Source organism: Periplaneta americana, chromosome 7 (assembly GCF_040183065.1).
Source record: "Periplaneta americana isolate PAMFEO1 chromosome 7, P.americana_PAMFEO1_priV1, whole genome shotgun sequence".
Taxonomy (NCBI): domain Eukaryota; kingdom Metazoa; phylum Arthropoda; class Insecta; order Blattodea; family Blattidae; genus Periplaneta; species Periplaneta americana.
This window is the reverse complement of record NC_091123.1, coordinates 170,593,709-170,616,251: the sequence shown is the minus strand read 5'-3', so window position 1 is coordinate 170,616,251 and position 22,543 is coordinate 170,593,709. Positions and strand designations below refer to the sequence as shown.

General features: G+C 33.7%; 1 protein-coding gene across 1 annotated transcript in view; it reads right to left on the bottom strand.

Annotated features, from left to right (window-relative positions):
* Positions 1–20,246, bottom strand: part of LOC138703705 (sodium-dependent neutral amino acid transporter B(0)AT3) — a 221,968-nt gene extending 201,722 nt beyond the window's left edge. The window contains exon 1 of the mRNA XM_069831812.1: positions 20,158–20,246. The gene's annotated coding sequence lies outside the window, so the exon portion shown is untranslated. The remainder of the gene's footprint in view (positions 1–20,157) is intronic.
* Between the last annotated feature and the right edge of the window lie 2,297 nt (positions 20,247–22,543).

The following is a 22,543-nucleotide window of genomic DNA, read 5'->3' as shown; positions in this document are numbered from 1 at the left end:
TTTTGAGTTTGATAATTTTCATTAGGTTTTTCTTTAATCAAAATACAGTACTGTATTAAGAATAAGTGTTTTTACTCACGAAGTGAGTTATCCATGCGAACGTATTCATTATGCGGTGTATATTATATTATCTCCAGCACATTAGCGTACAATATAGAGAAAGAAGTTAAATTGAAAAATAATCATAATATGAATATTTAAACACAATTTTGAAAATGGTGGCCGTTCATTTCGATACAGACTTCAGTTCTAATGTGCATATTATCGCACTATAGACTATTGCATCTAATTCCAATTGCCAGTTTCTTCCTTCGTACTCGTAACTCATGTTGAAATAATTCTGTATCTACTCTACGTACTGTAAATTCAATCTTCACTTCTGCCCGACCCGAAAATATAAAATTACTCAGACATGCTATCTACTGTCCGTCCAAGTGGTTATGCCGCAGGATTGTAGAAAGTGAGGAAATCACGTGACAGTTAATTACTTAACGAGGCCCTTTTATTTAAGTTAAATTAAACAGCTGCATAATATTACGTAAACGTCCAATTCCTAAGAGAAATTAATGTTGTCAGAAAAGAGCTAAGACAGCCCAGCTTTTACAGAGGGGCGAGCAGAAGCAGGTGGGGGAAATCGGGATGCGACGTAGGCAAACGGACAGTACCTCTGCGAAAATATGATTCAATATTGAAACTCTTTCGTCACTGGAAAACGCGAACATATTTCTGGAACGTACTATACTCAGTAACTCAGTACTGCTTACTATCTGCGGTCTTAGCTCTGTGTGGAGTTGGAACTTCATTAGTAGAAGGGGTGGGAGTGAAGTACATTCAAAAACTCAGGTACAATAAAAATTGAAGTAAAAATAAAATGATGTCCCTGTACAAGTTTAGTTCATAGTTGAAGATCCCACATCAAGGCAAAGACGATGAAAACGAATTTTATTGTGTTGGTTTGTTTATATCGGAGCAGTCTTAGCTGTATCCAGGCAACCCCGTGTGTTTCCAGGCGACAGTAACAAAGTGCCTCCATATTGATTGCTTCACCTTCATGCCTGCCTCCACATATTAAAGTAAATAATTGCTACTTTGAATATCAAATTGAGAAAATTGCTCTCTGCGGGACGGAGAATGTCAGTGGCAATTGTTCGGAGAACGGAGTTCACGTTCTAGAATGTGTACTGGACGTTGATTAATTACTGCGAAGTACAGTTTTTATGGGGAGGCAGCAATGGTTGCAACAGTGCTGAAGAGCTGAAGCGATCAAGTCACTTATTTCTCTACCATTCCCTTCCGTGACAAGGAAATTTACCTTCCTGCTTCAGTGGTAAATAAGAAATTATTCAGTCTGTCAAATGTCATATGGAATAATGGTCATAGTGATGATGATGATGATGATGATTATTATTATTATTATTATTATTATTAACTCCAATAAAATAATAAAATAAAAATAAATACAAAATTAATCAAATAAACAGATATTTATTATAAAACAGATATTTATTATAAAACCAACACTAATTAAAACTATAAAAATTATTATTATTATTATTATTAACTCCAATAAGATAATAAAATAAAAACAAATAAAAAATTAATAAAATAAAATTTTAACAAACTCAAACAGATATTTATCATAAAACCAACACTAATTAAAATTATAAAAATTATTATTATTATTATTATTATTATTATTATTATTATTATTATTATTATTATTATTAACTCCAATAAAATAACAAAATAACAAAAAATACAAAATTAATTAAATAAAATTTTAAGAAACTCAAATTGAAATTTATTATAAAATCAACACTAATACTTACTTACTGGCTTTTAAGGAACCCGGAGGTTCATTGCCGCCCTCACATAAGCACGCCATTGGTCCCTATCCTGAGCAAGATTAATGCATTCTCTATCATCATATCCCACCCCCCTCAAATCCATTTTAATATCTTCCCATCTACGTCTCGGCCTCCCTAAAGGTCTTTTTTCCCTCCGGCCTCCCAACTAACACTCTATATGCATTTCTGGATTCGCCGATACGTGCTACATGCCCTGCCCATCTCAAACGTCTGGATTTAATGTTCCTAATTATATCAGGTGAAGAATACAATGCGTGCAGTTCTGTGTTGTGTAACTTTCTCCATTCTCCTGTTACTTCATCCCTTTTAGCCCCAAATATTTTCCTAAGCACCTTATTCTCAAACATCCTTAACCTACGTTCCTCTCTCAAAGTGAGAGTCCAAGTTTCACAACCATAAAGAACAACCGGTAATATAACTGTTTTATAAAGTCTAACTTTCAGATTTTTTGACAGCAGACTGGATGATAAAAGCTTCTCAACCGAATAATAACAGGCATTTCCCATATTTATTCTGTGTTTAATTTCCTCCCGAGTATCATTTATATTTGTTACTGTTGCTCCAAGATATTTGAACTTCTCCACCTCTTCAAAAGATAAATTTCCAATTTTTATATTTCCATTTCGTACAATATTCTCGTCACGAGACATAATCATATACTTTGTCTTTTCGGGATTTGCTTCCAACCCTATCTCTTTACTTGCTTTAAGTACGATTTCCGCGTTTTCCCTAATCGTTTGTGGATTTTCTCCTAACATATTCACGTCATCCGCATAGACAAGAAGCTGATGTATCCCGTTCAATTCCAAACCCTCTGTGTTATCCTGAACGTTCCTAATGGCATATTCTAGAGCGAAGTTAAAAAGTAAAGGTGATAGTGCATCTCCCTGCTTTAGCCCGCCTAACAACAGTATAGCAATAAACATGATCGTGCAAGAAACTTACGTACAGTAGATAATACAATATATTACAATTATTTTGAATACAACAAAAACATGTTTCTCATAGGTCTAACTAGCCTACCCAAAGTGCAGAAAATGTACAGTCTGCCTAGTTAACCGAAATATATCGGACTCCACTGATGTAACAATATTACAGAAGTGTGTAAGATATTTATGATGTGCAAAAGTTGCCAATCGTGTGTTATGTAAGCAACAGGTGTAGACCTAATTCTTCGTGCTTTTCAGAGGCCTTACATTCAGTATATTAATGACATACTTGCAACAATACCGAAATAAGTGTTGTTGAGATAAGGAGAATCTCCGGAAAACAATTTTTATGGCAACGCAGCAAGCATACAACGCAAAACATTTTGTGAACTTTATTTTGATTTATTGAAACCCATGGAATCAGGATCCGCAAAACGTTTCGACAACAAAAATTGGTGGTGGTGGTGGTGGTGGTGGTGGTGGTGGTGGTGGTGGTGGTGCCTAATATATTTTCTTTTCTAACGCTCTTTATATTGCTTATTTATTTGCTTTCTTTTGCAAGAAATTTTTCCGAAATTTCAAATAATTTCGCAAATTCTAGAGGCTTCTTTTGGTTACTTTTGTTATAGGAGGTTGTATAATTACGGTACTTAACAAAAGTTTAAGACCATGAGCAAATTTCATATAATTATTTCCTGGTCCTATATTTTTGTTTCTATTTCCCTCATGAATATTTTGTCAATTATTTGGACTGTGAGATATCTATCGACGCAAAGAAAGTAAAATTATGACATTTAGTTTTCGAGTTATGATTTTAATGAAATATTTTGTTACTGTAAAAAAATGTTACATTTATAATTACGGAATAATTTATTCATGCTAAACCAACATGTTTATTGTAGTGATGATTTTTTTCAAGCAATTTGAGAAGTGTGAGAACACATTGGTACCAGAAAGAAAAATTTAAAAATTTTTATTTTCGTTTTATAATTTTTTGCATATTTTTCCAAAATAAGGAAAATAATAGTAGGTCCGGTTACGTTAGCTTATTCCACAGTGAAGCTATGAATGCCTTTACTTAACGTTATTTCTACTATTATTTTCCTTATTTTGGAAAAATATGCAAAAAATTATAAAACGAAAATAAAATTTTTTAAATTTTTCTTTCTGCTACCAATGTGTTCTCACACTTCTCAAATTGCTTGAAAAAAATCATCACTACAATAAACATGTTGGTTTAGCATGAATAAATTATTCCGTAATTATGAATGTAACATTTTTTACAGTAACAAAATATTTCATTAAAATCATAACTCGAAAACTAAATGTCATAATTTTACTTTCTTTGCGTCGATAGATATCTCACAGTCCAAATAATTGACAAAATATTCATGAGGGAAATAGAAACAAAAATATAGGACCAGAAAATAATTATATGAAATTTGCTCATGGTCTTAAACTTTTGTTAAGTACTGTAGGTTATTTTACGACGTTTTATCAACTTCTATGTTTATCTAGCGTCTGAATAAGATTAAGGTGACTATTACACTTTCACTACGTCATACTACTTTTGACCAATAAAACGTTACTAAAGGACGTCTTTAAACTAATCGTGGCTGCTTATCGCACAATTTTATCGCTTCCCTAGCATTTGTTTGATTTTATCGCTTCCTTAGCATTTGCTTGTTTTCATCACTACCCTAGCATTTGTTTCTTTGTTTGCCAACATTTCAAACTGCAAATTCTTTACGGTACTATAAAACATGCTTTGCGATCGTAATTTGTTTCCTGTGTAGATATCGACTGAAAATGGCGGCTCCGTTCAAATATTTTGGTGAAGATAACATTAGTGAAATATAATTTTAGTAAGTCAATTAATATCTATTTTATTGTATTAGAGTACATAATCTCAACAGACGCTCTCGTCATGAAACAATACTAACAATACCATCCCATCGCACCTCCTCATACTCATCTTCTTTCACAATAGCCCTGCCAAGACTCTGGAATTCGCTACCTGCTAGCATCAGGGACTGTCGAAATAAAATTGAATTCAAACGAAAACTTACTAGGCACTTGGTCAGTAATTGATTACTTGTAAATAGTTTCTTTAATCTATCACAAAATATTTCAATATTCAGTAATTTCATCACTATACAATTTTGTTATTCTAGATTTAATTTGTAATTCAGTAAATATAAAATATTCTTTGTTTCTCTATGATAAATTATCTAGCTTTAATTATTCAGGTAATCTTTTCGTACTTTGATTTTATTGTAATTGTAAATTTAATACTAATTGTAATATTATTTGTAATTGTAATTGTAAATTTAATACTAATTGTAATTTTATTGTTGATATTGTAGTTGGAATCTCCTGGTAGAGGGGCAGAGAAGGCCTGACGGCCTTATCTCTACCAGGTTAAATAAATAAATACTACTACTACTACTACTACTTTATTTCTCCTAATCTTTAATACTTTCTTCTAATCGTGTAATAGTAATTAAATCCCACTCGAGTTTTGATTTTCTCTAGATAAATCAAAATCTTTAGCGAGATTACTGTTGATAATGCCAGCGAAATGAGTCCAGAGCCCAACGCCGAAAGTTGCCTAGCATTTTCTCTGAATGGGTTGAGGGGAAAACTCCGGGAAAACGCTCAGCCAAGTAACTTGTTTCAACCAGGAGCCTATTTCATAAAACTTGACAGTTGTAAATATGTCATTCTGACAAATAACAAATGATGTCTACAAATTGTCAAATTTCTGTGTCATAAAACATCCCTCCTGTCAGAAAAAAATCATGACAATTTGTCAGATTCCTCTTTCGTAAAAGTTCTACCATACTTACTTACTTACTTACTTACTTACTTACTAACTTACTTACTTACTTACTTACTTACTTACTTACTTACTTACTTACTTACTTACTTACTTACTTACTTACTGGCTTTTAAGGAACCCGAAGGTTCATTGCCGCCCTCACATAAGCCCGCCATTGGTCCCTATCCTGAGCAAGATTAATCCATTCTCTATCATCATATCCCACCTCCCTCAAATCCATTTTAATATTATCTTCCCATCTACGTCTCGGCCTCCCTAAAGGTCTTTTTCCCTCCGACCTCCCAACTAACACTGTATATGCATTTCTGGATTCGCCCATACGTGCTACATGCCCTGCCTATCTCAAACGTCTGGATTTAATGTTCCTAATTATGTCAGGTGAAGAATACAATGCGTGCAGTTCTGTGTTGTGTAACTTTCTCCATTCTCCTGTAACTTCATCTCTCTTAGCCCCAAATATTTTCCTAAGCAACTTATTCTCAAACACCCTTAACTTATGTTCCTCTCTCAAAGTGAGAGTCCAAGTTTCACAACAGAAAAACCGGTAATATAACTGTTTTATAAATTCTAACTTTCAGATTTTTCGACAGCAGACTGGATGATAAAAGCTTCTCAACCGAATAATAACAGGCATTTCCCATATTTATTCTGTGTTTAATTTCCTCCCGAGTATCATTTATATTAAGAGTTCTACCATAACAAATAAAATTTTATAATTTTTCAAGACTTTGCTGATATATTTCATTTTATGAAACAGAACATTTCGATTCATTTGTTGATAATTCTACACATTCATGAAATTCTGACACCTCGTGTTTCGTATGTCATAAGAAGTTGACAATTTATTTATTGCTGCAGTAGTTTGGCTATAGCTTATTGTAATTGAGGCTGCTGAACATTGGTATAGATTTCAGATAAAAATACAGTAGAGTCTCGTTAATATGAACTACGCTAATTCGAAAATCTGGTTAATGCGAACAAAATTATATATATATATATAAAAAAAAAACAAATTTATTGCAATAGTACAAAATAGCGAAAACAAAAAAGAATGTATAAATTTACTCAAATTCTTTTACTTTAAAAATTATGAAAATAGTCCATTCAAGGGTACTTACAACAATTAGTGTTTTCTGTACATAATTTACACATCTGTCATGCTCATAAAATCAGTAATTTTCTGTTGTCGTAATGAAGTGAACCTGTTTGTTGTACTTACTTATTTACTTACTTACTTACTTGCTACTTACAAATGGCTTTTAAGAAGCCCGCAGGTTCATTGCCGCCCTCACATAAGCCCGCTATCGGTCCCTATCCTGTGCAAGATTAGTCCAGTCTCTAGCATATCCCACCTCCCTCAAATCCATTTTAATATTATCCTCCCATCTATGTCTCGGCCTCCCCAAAGGTCTTTTTCCCTCCGGCCTCCCAACTAACACTCTATATACATTTCTGGATTCGTCCATACGTGCTACATGCCCTGCCCATCTCTAACGTCTGGATTTAATGTTCCTAATTATGCCAGGTGAAGAATACAATGCGTGCAGTTGGACCTGTTTTTTGTGGTTCTAAAAATAGTAGGCCTACCCACCACCGTCTCTCGTGAATAGCATGCATTGCATTATAGAAAATATTTCGGTTAATCCGTAAATCTTGTAGTGTACCTTTGAACATTTTTTGTTTTTTAATTTTTGCTGCTACCTAGGGGACTCAAAATGAAGTAGATTGTAGAGAAAGCCGCTAAGTAGCTCTGGTCGTAGTTTCAGTTTGATTTATTGCAAAGTGTGAGTTCCGTGGACGAAAGAAGTTTTTTTAGTACCAAAAGTAAACATTTCATTCATTGATGTATCTTTTCTAACACAAAACCAGATTGTATTTGTTACTATCCTTCAAGTACGGTGTGTTCCGCATCATCTGGTGAGTAATAACACATTTTAATTTCCATGATTTATTTGACTCTCTTAGTTTTCGGAGCCATATTTGTTTAAACGTGCACCCTCTTGTACCTTTGAACACAAAACATCTTGTACCATGGAACATGTTCCAAATTACACGATACTATCGGGTTTTGTAAGTCTGGAGTTAAGAGGTCCCCAATTGATTCGGATGCTTTGAAGAAAGCTGTTGAACCAGTTATTGCTCCTCCAGGAAATAAAATGTCAATCAGAGAAGCCTGCTCTGGTTTATGATTGAAAATACGTTTTAAATATGATTGTCAGTTTTTACACCTATATTCTCTCCTATATTCCACGTGTTCCAACTTACAAGAGGGTATGTTCCAAGGTACATGATCCTGTTGTACCTTTGAACACATTACATATCCCTTCATTTTATTTTTTCCATCTTTAATAGATCTGTAAAACAGGAAAATACATAACAGGAAGTTGTAAAGGAATCTTCAATAATTATTTCAAGCATTTTTTCATTTAAAAAATTTCATTTCCCAAAATTAAAAAAAAATAAAATAAAATGTGAAAAGTGTTTAAAGGTACAACAGTCTCCCCTAATCCGAACAGGTCTTGGTTCCAATTAGTTCGGATTAACGAGAACTCTATTGTACTTTATTTTAAGTAAGCCATGCTCTAGCGGCAGTAGAGAAAGTAGGCCTAATGATTATCGGGAGCCACGAAGGGCAAAGGTTTTTAAAGAAAGGATAAATCTAAATTACATTTTCAGCGAGTTTGTATTCATCAGCTGAAAATATAATTAGCAAAATATGAGATTTGCTGTACAAAACGAAAAGAAATAAAACACTTGATTCAAAATAATTACAGTAGGCTATTATGTGTTCTTAAACTGGTTGGGAAATATAGCTCAGTACCGCTTAATTACTGATGCATATAGCTTATCGAAACTATTACATAATTCTTCATGAGAGCAGCCAATTTGATGGAATTATCGATGAGTCCTTGATAAAGGAATGAATGCTTCCTTTGAGAATGAGATAGCATTTATTGATAGAAATTTCGTTGCTCTTCTAGTGAAAAACTTAGAATTAATTATTGTAATTTTCTCGCTGTCCATAATAGAATTTCTAACGGTGGTTACTAATTTCAACAAATTCTGTAATGACGTGCATTAAAGATCACCCGATCAGCTCGTCTCCTATCGATTAGGTACTTTTATAAAAGTATAAAATAAATAAGAAGAAATAATTTGCTGTCGATTTTGCATGTTCATGAAACACATTTGTCAATTCACAAGTCAAAGCAAATAAGAATTGTTAGAAAACAAATGACAAAATATTCTGGCATATTTGTAGAATTGTTATGATTGTATTGTATTAAATTAACATTCCATGGTATTCGTACATTGCTTCACAGCTAGAATATGGAACAAGTCAAAAAAACTTAATACTACTGTACTATAAAGTCTTAATTTATAGTCACAGTCTAGTTGAAATATATATATATATATATATATATATATATATATATATATATATTGCTGGTTAGTTTGAAATGAATACAAGTTAATAAATACAATGTAAGATGAACTAGCCCACTCCTGAATGAGTAAGACTCGTGCTCAGGAGGGGATTCCAATACAGACAAAAATAAAATTAAAATTGAGAGTGAATATAGATTAAATACTGTTTAATATGTTTAAACCCAAACTATAAATCTAATACAATTCTTTTTTATTAATTTGGAGAGGATTCGTGGTTAAAATAATATTGGAATAAAATTTGTTTAATAATCTGGGACTTTGACTCATGCTATGATAAAAAGCTGCATTGGTTTATACAGAAAAGGTTTACAATATAGTCTACTAGTACAACACAAAGTTTTAGTACCAATTTCATGAAGCGTTGTTGAATGTCATGAATTCACCTACAGAATAGAAGGCGTGAGAAATTAGGTACTTCTTTAATTTGGTCTTAAATAATCTTAATGTTTTGAGTTTTATTTTTTATATCGATAGGGAGGCTATTAAAATTTTTTACTGCCATATAACGCACTCCTTTTTGATAGCACGATAGACTTGCCGATGGAGCATGAAAGTCACTTTTGACGGGTATTTATGCTATGAACTGTTGAATTAGTTATAAAGTTTTCACGATTACATACGAGGAAGATTAATTAACAAATACCTTACTATAATAATACCGGACAGTAGCAATTTTACGTGCGAACGACGCTGGTGCTGCTACGTAGGCGGCCGGTGTGGTGATACTCGTGAAACAAGCTGTAATCAACTGCAATTTATATTGTTGCTGGGCTAGTTAATAGTTTTATTAATTAGTGCTGTGTTAAAATGTCAGGGTGTATATGTGCTGTTTATAATTGCTACAAAATTACAGCATTACAAATTGCTCCAAATCGTACTTTCGATTTCCGAGGGATCATAAAACGTGAGTCAACAACATTCTTTAGTAGGCCTAATTCCTTCGTCTTTGTGTTGATAGAAAAATACAAATTAGATTTTTTATCTAGACGTAATAAATGAATAGAAGTAAAATTGTATCGGAAAATTTAAGATTTTATCAAATTAAGTTTTATTGTTGTCCACATGCCTTCACTAATTATTACAAGCATCAGATTACTATCAATTTTATCTTTGCAGTTGTCAGCAATGCGTATATAAAACATTACTGTAAATTCATTCCTAATATCAGAATTGATTTTGTCTCACTAAACCAAAGAAAAAATATGTAACAATTAATTACGGAAAGTAAAAATATGAAGTATGCTTTATTTCTCATAATATGCAGCTTTGATATAAGATAATAATTTTACATTAAATATTGATCAACATTTCTTAAGTGTTTCATATATTATTCCCCGTTAGTAACTTACGTTTTAAACATTAGTCAGAATCCCGCTATGTTAATACAGTGAAAACTCTCATTTACGGACATCGAAGGGACGTAACAATTTGTCCGCAACTGGGAGGTGTCCTTTTATTGGGAGGGAGGCTTCCCAATCTAACAGTAAATTTACAGGGACATCATTTTATTTTTACTTGCATTTTTATTGTACCTGCATTTCTGAATGTACTTCACTCCCACCCCTTCACTAATGTCCTTGCTCCCGTCAGACACACAAACTTACGGCCCCTGTTGCATTCGAAGTCTTCAAGCAGTGAAGTAAACACTGCAGTGTATAGTGTGTTTCATAAATATGATTGCGTTTTCTATAGAAGAAAGAACCTATATTAATAATATCGTACTAAAAAATTATATTCAAGAAACGATAAATTCAATTTCAGAGAATATGCTTCAAAATGTTTTTAATAATATGCGTACTGAATTGAAGCCTGCATTGTAATGAACGGCAACCATTTTCAGCAACTTGTTTAAAAATTCAGATTAGCTTATTTTTGAATTGAGGTGGCTAGAAGCAAAGGAATGTTAGTGACATTTGTAATAACATGAGTTAAGTGCATCCAGTGTAAGCAAAAGTATCTAAAATTTTAGTGGCAAAGGGATATTTTAATCGCATCACACATTAAAATTTAAATAAAAAATTTCACCGATTTTACGAAAGCTTAAATATTTAAACCCCATTTTCTCAAAAGTAACTTAAGTGCACTTACAGCCCTTCACTTATGACCCCCTCAATTTAAATGCACTCTCTATATTGTATGATAACATCAATAATTAATATGCTAAATAAAGTAGACATTACATAACGAACATAGCCGCCTAAAAGTTGAGTTTTTGAAAAAAAAAAATGTTACTACTCTACTGTATTTTGATAAATTCCGTAAAAGTGATGATCAAACTGAAAATCGTAATAGACTATCGTATTTCCCTACAACATAAATGGATACACTACTTTTCTCTCCTCCTATACCTAGTAAAATGATTTATTTACATATTGCACTAGTAACATCAAACTCCTGTAATGGAAGGGGGCAACAGTGTTTCCGAGTATAGCCAGGTTAATGTTAAAAATGTTGGTAAAAATAAAGTGATGTCCCTGTATAATATGCATTATGTATCCCTTCACGCTTTAAATGAAATGTATTATTGTAGTTTAATTCTAACTGTACTACAGTAAATTCTTTGCAACTTTGAACTACAGTAGATAAGACCGAAAAAGGAAAGTACAGTACTGTGCCATGATTTTTTATTCTACGTCTACAATTATGCAGCACTGTAATTTACAGTTTTCAACTTAACCTTTACGTTCAGGTGCCATGTCTCTCGAAATAGTACAACTGATTGAAGTTAAGAGAATAATCCTACTAACCTCATCATGAGTCGAATACAATTTCACGATTGCGGAAATCGTGGACCCATCATACAGGTTAAATTTTATGACTTTGTTTATCCACCCGCTTCCAGGCAACAAGGGGTAGCCGGCTGGGCTAGTGGTAGCCTACGAGACACTTATTGTCTTCTTTCATTTTAAGGAATTTCTGTACGGTTCTCAAGACCGAATTTTCCATTTTTGTAACACATTAGGTCTTGAAATCCAAGTTCTGTCCGCAGTCGAAAGGTAAAGTAAGCTTTAGGACTGTGAAACAGCTGTCCGTGTCCGTGTCTGAAGGTGTCCGTAAACGAGAGTTAAATTTATCATTATTTCTATATTATTTCAATTGGGACATAAAAATCTGTCCGTATATGAGGAGTGTCCGTATCTTGGAGATGTCCGTAAGGAGAGATTTCACTGTATTTGTATATGTGCACGTAATTCCATCCCGCTCCGCTAGATGTCAGGTCTGCGATATTTCGCACTCACGCCGATGCTGCTAGTATACAGCTGTCCGGTATTATATTAGTAAGGTTTTTTGTTATTAATGAAAAAATATACTGACAAGCCATGGGCATTATTTGTATTTTTTTTTAAATAGTCCTACACGATTCACTAGATTTGGCACCTACTATTATTCTAATTACTCTTAAATAACTTCAAGGGGAAAATTGTTCCAAGGCCGGGTATAAGACTTGTCAGCTTTATGAAACAAAGCCCAGAATTTGAACCTGGGCCCGCTCGTTTCACGGTCAGACATGATAACCGTTACTCCACAGCGGTCGATTATAGGACGTATTTCATTTAGGAATAATTTGCGTTCTGACTCTTTGAATGTTAAATGACAATAATAAAATCAGAACTAACATAAATAGAATGTCTCCAGAAAATATGCTCCTACACAGTCTCTGCCATATATTTTATATTTTCTCTGGAATTCATGCGGTCTTCAAATATATGAAATCAATCAGTAAAAAAACCTCGCATTTTTTAATACTCTAATTTTTTCCATATTTATACAAGGTGCTGAGCATTTGGTAGGTTATGTTAAGGAATAATCCTTATTTTTATTTTACACAGAGAGACAGATAATCTGATTTTACTTACTTTTAGGCTTTTTGGCCATTTGTAAAAATGTAAAAAAATATTGAGAAAAAACCTTCCATTATTAAGAGGGATTCGGATTGTTTGCTTAGTGGCTCGGCAATAAGTTTCGAAGGTATTAAATAGATTATTTTCACACGCCTAGACTTGAACGGCGCACTACCGCACGCACTGGCCGAGAGCTGAAGATAAGCGAGCGTTGGGCGTCATTTTACTTTTGTGTTTATGAAAACCTGTGATAAAGCTAGCCCAGCTATGCGCTACTAGACGAAACATCACGTGTTTGTCTCCTGGCCTTGCTTGTCTCGGCTAGCTCCCGCCTCACAGTCAGCTGGTTAGTTCACGCACGTACTATTTATTTTCTTTATTTGATATTTTCAATACTTTCTTATCAACGTACCACCAGTAAAAAATATGTGTTTATTTGTACTTTCAATGCGGAATCTAACCATACAGTTTAAAAATATTTTTGTTCGAGATCGTGCGTATTTGCTTGCTTTTCGCACAAAACCAATACGCGGTAAGTGTGAAATACCACATTCAGTATTCCCAACGTAACACACACAACAATTTCCCTATTCTTACCGCTTAAGCGTCATATTCATTTTACTGCTTTAGGCTTTTAACATATTATTTTTAAAGACGTTCAATATAGTAATAATTATAAATTGGAAACTTACCACTGCAATTTCACCTAAATTGCACTGTTAATTATTGTTTTTAAATATTTGCAAAAATTAAGTAAACTCTACAACACCACAAAAGTTTACTGCATTTGTAATGCAAGTAACATTAAGGAAGCCGTGAAAAAATCAACAAGATTCCAGACTCATCATAGACTGGGGGAAAAAAAAGACAGACGTATATCACGGCCTGCTACAGTATAGTAAACACAGAAAACATTTTATAGGAACAATGTTGAAGATAGATATATTTGTTTTCCAAAGTTGCCGTCATTGAACAGAAACCAAGATGGAGATTTCATTGCAACTAATTAGAAATTCCTCTTTCAGGTATGTAATAAACGATCTTCGCACAAAATAATGTACGATACACGAGCGGTATGTTTGTTTTCATGTTCGAGGAAAAGATTGAAAAAGCGAAACGTAGTTGAGCTTTTTTAATTTCCGAGAATATGAAAACGTCAACATACCGCTCTTGTAACGCATATTACTATTTCGTGGCCAAAGGCGTCTTAATGAAGAAAAATCTAAATTTCTCCATTTCCATAAAAAGTAAGAAAGCTGTTTACATATCAATATAAACTTTAACTTCTCAGCATCAAAATAAAACATGATTTTGGTCATTGGGTGAAAGGGTTTCGGAGCCACAACAGTTTAAAGTTGCTAATTTTATGAAAATACGATAAATTTAAATATTATTAATTTAAATACTGTTAAGTACTGATGCGGCAAATTTTGCACAAACCATTATATCACAGTTGTCTACGGACAGAAAAAGTTTCATTGTATTTAAAAATTGCAAGGTCAATTTTCTCTATATTTCGGTCGATTTGAGATGGAATAGCTCATATTCAGTATACTGTCAATTTGTTTAAATTCCATGTCGTTAATATAGATATGTTTCATCTGTCACTTTCGATAACTCTTCCTTCATTATATATCCATTAACGCTGATGTTTTTGGCTAATTGATTCAAATATATAGGTGCTAATCACGTACATATATCATGTTGCAATAAATATAACATTATCTCACGTTTAATACCTATGAAAGTTATACAGGCACATATCAGAGCGATTATAGCGTCCCCAGTTCAACTTAACGAGCTTCACTTCGAATTGCCAATAGTTTCAATCTGCGTTCATTGGGGCGCCATATTGGACCCATCATGCAACTGTATCTAGAAAATGAATGCGATATCCCTGCTATTCGCAGCAATTAAAAGATTGGATCATTTCAGCTGCCGATATAAATAAATTATTCAAGCTTTTAATCAGAAATGTTTCATCTGTAACTCACAAAGTAGTATTACGATATTCATTTAAAATTTTACTTACTGTAATCTCCATACCTCTTTATAATTATGTGCAGAGAAAATAGCGCAAAGCGCCATATTGAAATTTTACGAACATTGAAATAAAATGGAACTATTTCCTGCAATTAGTGTATCATAAATTTTAGATTTTATTATAGTTATTTTCACCCAAGTTTCTTTTGAAATAACAGCGACACAAAGAAAATTTGTTAGGCCTACCTGTTGAATAATAGCTTCTCGCTTCCATTGTGAAACGTAGATATACCTACATGATAAAATGAAGTTTTGATATACAATGTGATCTTACGTAAAAACAGTATTTAACAATAAAGCTGGTACTAATTTTATCAAATTTTAAGTATTTTATAACTAATTGTAAGTAATGTCCATAAAGTTGAGATAACTACGTATCTATCACATAGTCACATACGAGCTTGAACACGAGAATCTGGCCACATGGAGAATATGACTTACAAATAATGTTATTCTTTCTTTCTTCGTTATTTTAATGCTAATTAATCCAGATAATTTCATTTACAGACCTTTTCTTGCCGCAAAAGGTACGAATTTGAGTGATTTAATAACTTTATTTGAATTAATTTCTTAGAATTGTTGCCAATTTTATTTATGGTGTGAACTGTTTTTAAACTTCAACATGTTTCGACGTCTTATTTTGTAGAAATATTTCCGTCATAGTAGGCAACTATTTTCTTTAAAAATAGTGTTTAATTCTGACATAATATATTTCTAGCATTTAGGCTAAATACAGTATAATCCATTCTTAAAAAAAGGTTGCCAATTTTATGTGAGCAGTATTTAAACGTTATGTATTTCGATGTATTACAGAGTCCGTATAGCCAGTTTCTATCTGATGCTTTACCAATTCACTGCGGGCTAAAGCAGGGAGATGCACTATCACCTTTACTTTTTAACTTCGCTCTAGAATATGCCATTAGGAAAGTTCAGGATAACAGAGAGGGTTTGGAATTTAACGGGTTACAACAGCTTCTTGTCTATGCGGATGATGTGAATATGTTAGGAGAAAATCCACAAACGATTAGGGAAAAGGCGGAAATTCTAGTTGAAGCAAGTAAAGAGATAGGGTTGGAAGTAAATCCCGAAAAGACTAAGTATATGATTATGTCTCGTGATCAGAGTATAGTACGAAATGGAACTATAAAAGTTGGAGATTTATCCTTCGAAGAGGTGGAAAAATTCAAATATCTTGGAGCAACAGTAACAAATATAAATGACACGGGAGGAAATTAAACGCAGAATAAATATGGGAAATGCGTGTTATTATTCAGTTGAGAAGCTTTTGTTACCTAGTCTGCTGTCAAAAAATCTGAAAGTTAGAATTTATAAAACAGTTATATTACCGGTTGTTCTGTATGGCTGTGAAACTTGGACTCTCACTTTGAGAGAGGAACAGAGTTTAAGGTTCTTAGGAAAACATTTGGGGCTAAGAGAGATGAAGTTACAGGAGAATGGAGAAAGTTACACAACGCAGAACTGCACTCATTGTATCCTTCACCTGACATAATTAGGAACATTAAATCCAGACGTATGAGATGGGCAGGGCATGTAACACGTATGGGCGAATCCAGGAATGCATATAGTGTTAGTTGGGAGGCCAGAGGGGAAAAGACCTTTAGGGAGGCCGAGACGTAGATGGGAAGATAATATTAAAATGGATTTGAGGGAGGTGGGATATGATGGTAGAGACTGGATTAATGTTGCTCAGGATAGGGACCAATGGCGGGCTTATGTGAGGGCGGCAATGAACCTCCGGGTTCCTTAAAAGCCAGTAAGTAAGTAAGTATTTCGATGTTTAATATTGTAAAAATATTTCCTTTTCATGGTAGTGATAAACTACTTTAATTAAAATAGCGTTAAATCTTGTACGTATTTAATATTTGTAGCATTTAATGTAATCCATTGTATATAATATAAAGAGTACAGGAGGAAAACAAGCGAAGTCATATACCTCTTAATGATGATATCATCTAATTCAGTATATCACTGAAAAATGTATGTGTTTTTCTCATCAAAACTGATAAAGGAAAATTATCACATGGATACAGTTGTCCTTTCCTACTTTTTCATTAAGGACAATAACAGGCTATATTGAATTAGAAGATATCACCCTTAACAGAATTGTGGCTTTGATTGTTTTTCCCCTGTACTCTTCATATGGATTAAAGTATAGCTACCCTGTTGAAAATATATTTTATTTTATTCAACAATAGACCTGGATATTACTCGAGAAGCTTTTAGTGATGATTGAGCGATTATAAAATGCTCTGAATGAAATATGTCGTGGTTTACTTTAAGGTACTATGTCTGTGTATCTTATATATGTATAAGAAAAATTACCTGGTTTGAATACCAGATTGGTGAATGAAACAAAATATATGTTTTTAAACTAACCTTTGGATCATTGTACAATCACAAATAGTTATTATTAGGCACGGAAATATACTTGTCTCTTCGAATACTTACACCTACACAGGGTGCGAATTAAGATCTCTGCTGAGGGGGGAATAGAGTCCTAGATAAGAATACCACACACAAATTTATTATTATTATCTTCATTCGATACGGCTCAACGCTTGGTCGCACTGAGTTCCTTGTCTTACTTCTTGTTCTTAATAATAATTATTATATCCATGAGCAGGCTTAAGATAAGATTTGTAATTCCTAAGTTATTGATTGTTGTCAGCTGGGCGGTGATGATAATACATCAATATTATTTTCTTTGCTTTCTTTATAAAGTATACTCGTATTAAAACAAAATTATATTTTGTGAGAGGGGGGGAAAGAAGTTATCCCTGGCAAGGATGTCAATATGAATTTATGAGAGGGGGATAACTTTCCAACAGGGGAGTAATCCCCCTCAACCCCCCGTTAATTCGTATCCTGCACCCACATACATAATTACTAATTTATTTGACATTTCATTGTGAGGTATCGAATCTCTCTGCTTTTATTGAAGTGTTATCGTTTCGATTCCATATGAAGAGTCCACTGCAAGAATGTTGGATGTCATTTGAAATACCTACATTTTGCAGGAGAAGCAATTGAAAGTTTGAAATGCTTAGCGCTCAAATCTTACCTGTGATTTTCCGATCATTACTGGACAATGACTATCAGTGTTAATGCCATATAACTCTGTATGTACATTCTATATGTCTTAAGCTATGCTTTGACAGTCTTGGTTCATTTTCGACAAGAAAGTGACATCCATCATTCTTGCAGTGGACTCTTCATTGTAAGAAGGAAGTAGATAATAGATCTCTCGCTCAAAATGAGAAATTTTTTCCCCCTTAAGTTGTTTGTCCTATGTCTTCTCCAGCGATGATTGTGGACCATGCTAACCACATGATAAAGGGTTAAATCCTCAAAGGATAATGATGATATGATAAGATAATGGATTATGTACAATTTTAATTCAGTTTTTAATCTGTGAAGGTATTTCGATTTTAATTTTCAGAAAATATGAATTCTCATACACAGAAGACGTGGATATCGATTTGCACTATACAAAACAAAAGAGAGTTTCTCTGGTTACGTAGCCATAAAACGAGAATGTTGGTCTTTATTTTATTTGAACGACAACGTAACAAAGACCGATCACAAAGCACGGCTTCAGTGCGTTACTTCCGCGCCATTAGTACATGAAGTTAATGTTCGTAAATGTGGGATAGTGCTATATTTCAAAGCTACGACAAAGTAATTGAAAAACATTTTTTTTTCATAGAACATGAAAATAGTATTTTTTTCTTCTGATTAGTACTAAGAAATCAGAAAATTTTAAATAGTTATCAATTCAAATGTCATGAAATATGTAATCAGAGGCTAAATGTACATAGTTACAGCAATATTTCCCTCGTAAAATAAAATAATAAACGTGTTTGTTAGACATCAATATTAATTCTAATTTTAATAAATTGTATTTAAAAATAAAAATTTAAAGATAAAATGTAATTTTAGAGAAAAAGATCCCTTATATTTAAATACTACAGCGTTATCATTTATTAATTTTGAAATAATTTAATATAGAATTAACATCTAATTTATTTTTATTATAAATTAGATTTTATTAATATGCAATTATTTTTCTATTGAACCTTGTGAATCAGATTTTATTTCTTTCAACTTATATTTCACTATGCATAAAAATATCAAGTGCTTTTACTTACATCATTTTTATTGGTTAAATAAATTAATGCAAATATATGTTACACAACTTCGGAAAATATTTAAATTCTTTTAATGGAATTATTAGTCAACATTATAAGTGAATTTGTATTTCATTAAAGTTTTAGATCCTAATATGCTGTACAAGAAATTTGTTCGTAAACAACACCCTTAGATTATGTCCTACCCTGTATTTAACTTAATTTAAAAGTATTTAAGATTTGCCTTGAATATGTAATAACGTGATAATCCTTATTTATTACGCCGTTAAATGTATTTTACGTATTTAAATATATCCTAGAGCTTTCTACATTGAAAATTTTGAATTAAATGTGATTCTAACTAATCAAATCCTTTGTGTAGGCTGTGATTCAATGCCACTCTTAAGTAAAGAAAAATTAAGAAATTAATTTAAGTAATCATGAATTACAAATAAACTTTGTAACATTAACTTACGAAAAGGTAGGCGTTGCTTTCCAGAAGCTTTTTTCAGATATGTACAGAATATTATAGGTTTTTACATAGTGAAAGTTATGGATATTGAATTTAAAATTAAAAAAATAATAATAAAAAATATTTCAATGTAAAAAATAACTTCATACGAGACGATATTTAAAGATACGAAAATATTGAATTAATACAGTTTCTATTAATTTTTGCTTCATTTCTACTACTTACATAAGACACAGAAAGATGTTTGGACACTGACATAAAATTGAATCATAATTTAATACATACTTTCTTAATATAACAAATTTTTACTTGTGTGACTTCCGAAGAAGAGATTCTGAAAAACCACTTGCTTTAGGTACGACAAATTCGCGCATGGGTGGTTTCCATGGAGATGTACACAGTTTCTAACTTGATCTATTTCAATTTCTTCTTTTTCCTTCCAAATTTTATGAAACTGAGTAGAGATCTAAATAAAAAAAATTAAGTTTCGAGTTCCTAATGCATACCGCTTCAACAATCTTATTCCTTAAGCTTTAATTTGAAAGCTGGAGCTGGTAACTCACCTGTCGTATTAGAGATTTCTTTCTTGGAGTCTCCAGTCCGTTCCCCGGCGGCAACCCAAGAATAACACCCGCGCTCTGAACACCGATTTGTGACAGTGGGCGCTACGCCGCCGCTGTTGCAGGGAGGGAATCAATACCCGGGGTTGCAGCGCGCAGACCCGGTCCACCCCCGTCATCCCTCCCATCAAAGCGATTCGAATCTCGCGGCTATCGGGGGAGATGTATCTTCAATCAATGTAAAACAACTGGTCGTGCCGCCCACCGTATCTGAATGTGCGCTCGTGTAAATATACGCGTCATCACGTCATTAATCTGCCAGCTCTCACTCAGTTCCATTCATCGTGACCTCAAATATCTCTAACGCCTCCATCTTTACTGTGTATTGACTAGAAAAAAAAATTGTGTGTTTTCATTTTTACCTGTCATCAGTCATTTCTTTAGCAAAATGTGTCTCAGTGAAACATACAGCAGAGTCCGTATAGGTCAGTTTCTATCTGATACTTTTCCAATTCACTGCGGGCTAAAGCAGGGAGATGCACTATCACCTTTACTTTTAACTTCGCTCTAGAATATGCCATTAGGAAAGTTCAGGATAACAGGCAGGGTTTGGAATTGAACAGCTTCTTGTCTATGCAGATGACGTAAATATGTTAGGAGAAAATACACAAACGATTAGGGAAAACACGGAAATTTTACTTGAAGCAAGTAAAGCGATCGGTTTGGAAGTAAATCCCGAAAAGACAAAGTATATGATTATGTCTCGTGACCAGAATATTGTACGAAATGGAAATATAAAAATTGGAGATTTATCCTTCGAAGAGGTGGAAAAATTCAAATATCTTGGAGCAACAGTAACAAATATAAATGACACTCGGGAGGAAATTAAACGCAGAATAAATATGGGAAATGCGTGTTATATTCGGTTGAGAAGCTCGTATCATCCAGTCTGCTGTCCAAAAATCTGAAAGTTAGAATTTATAAAACAGTTATATTACCGGTTCTTCTGTATGGTTGTGAAACTTGGACTCTCACTCTGAGAGAGGAACATAGGTTAAGGGTGTTTGAGAATAAGGTGCTTAGGAAAATATTTGGGGCTAAGCGGGGTGAAGTTACAGGAGAATGGAGAAAGTTACACAACACAGAACTGCACGCATTGTATTCTTCACCTGACATAATTAGGAACATTAAATCCAGACGTTTGAGATGGGCAGGGCATGTACCACGTATGGTCGAATACAGAAATGCATATAGAGTGTTAGTTGGGAGACCGAGGGAAAAAGACCTTTAGGGAGGCCGAGACGTAGATGGGAGGATAATATTAAAATGGATTTGAGGGAGGTAGGGTGTGATGATAGAGACTGGATTAATCTTGCGCAGGATAGGGACCGATGGCGGGCTTATGTGAGGGCAGCAATGAACCTTCGGGTTCCTTAAAAGCCATTTGTAAGTAAGTAAGTAAGTTATATAAACGAATTTGACTGAAATAGCTACTTGTATTCCGAGGTCCGAAATTCCAATGAAGAACAGGCTATCAAGACTGAATATTATCAGCTCACCGCGGAACTTCATACAACTGCATATTTTTATTGATTCGGCATGTTGAAAAGTAAAAGTAGATTTTTGCCAATTACGGTTTTTACGTTCGAATGAAGCCAATTTTATTTTACTTAAATGCATATTTCGAGGGTTTTCCCTTTTAAATGCATATATATACAGAGTGTTTCAAAAATACGGGGCATAATTTCAGGTATGTATTTCCCACATGTAGACAATCAAAATAGTTCATTACAACATGTGTCCGGAAATGCTTTATTTCCGAGTTATTGAAATTCACCGGAACGTTTTTCTTTCCGCAGGTCGTTGCCGTCAAAGGAGACATTAAGAGGGCACTCTGACAGTTCATTCCGAGGCGAAGGTTCATTCAGTGTTGTGTAGGCGTTAGACTGTGTGACATGTATTCAAATCAAGAGCTGGCAGAGATACACTTCATGTACGGTAAGGCGGACGGCAATGCTGCGCTGGCTCGTCGTTTGTACCAGGAGTGGTACCCACAGCGACAATGTCCAGATCGGAAGACATTATTTTGTACGTCTCCATTACCGTCTGTGCGAGTATGGAAAATTTAACTCTTCTGGTTTGGGAAGGAGACGACCAAGATCTACAACTCCAGAAGTACAGGAGGAAATTCTGGAGGCTGTGAACATGACTCCTTCTATCAGCACACGAAGGGTAGGGTTGCAAGTCAATGTTCCTCATACGACTGTCTGGAGACTGTTGAAAGAGTATCAATTGTATCCTTATCATTTGCAACGTGTACAGGCCCTGTCACCAGCAGATTACTCTGCACGAGTTAGGTTCTGTCAGTGGTTCTTGCAGCACTGGGATC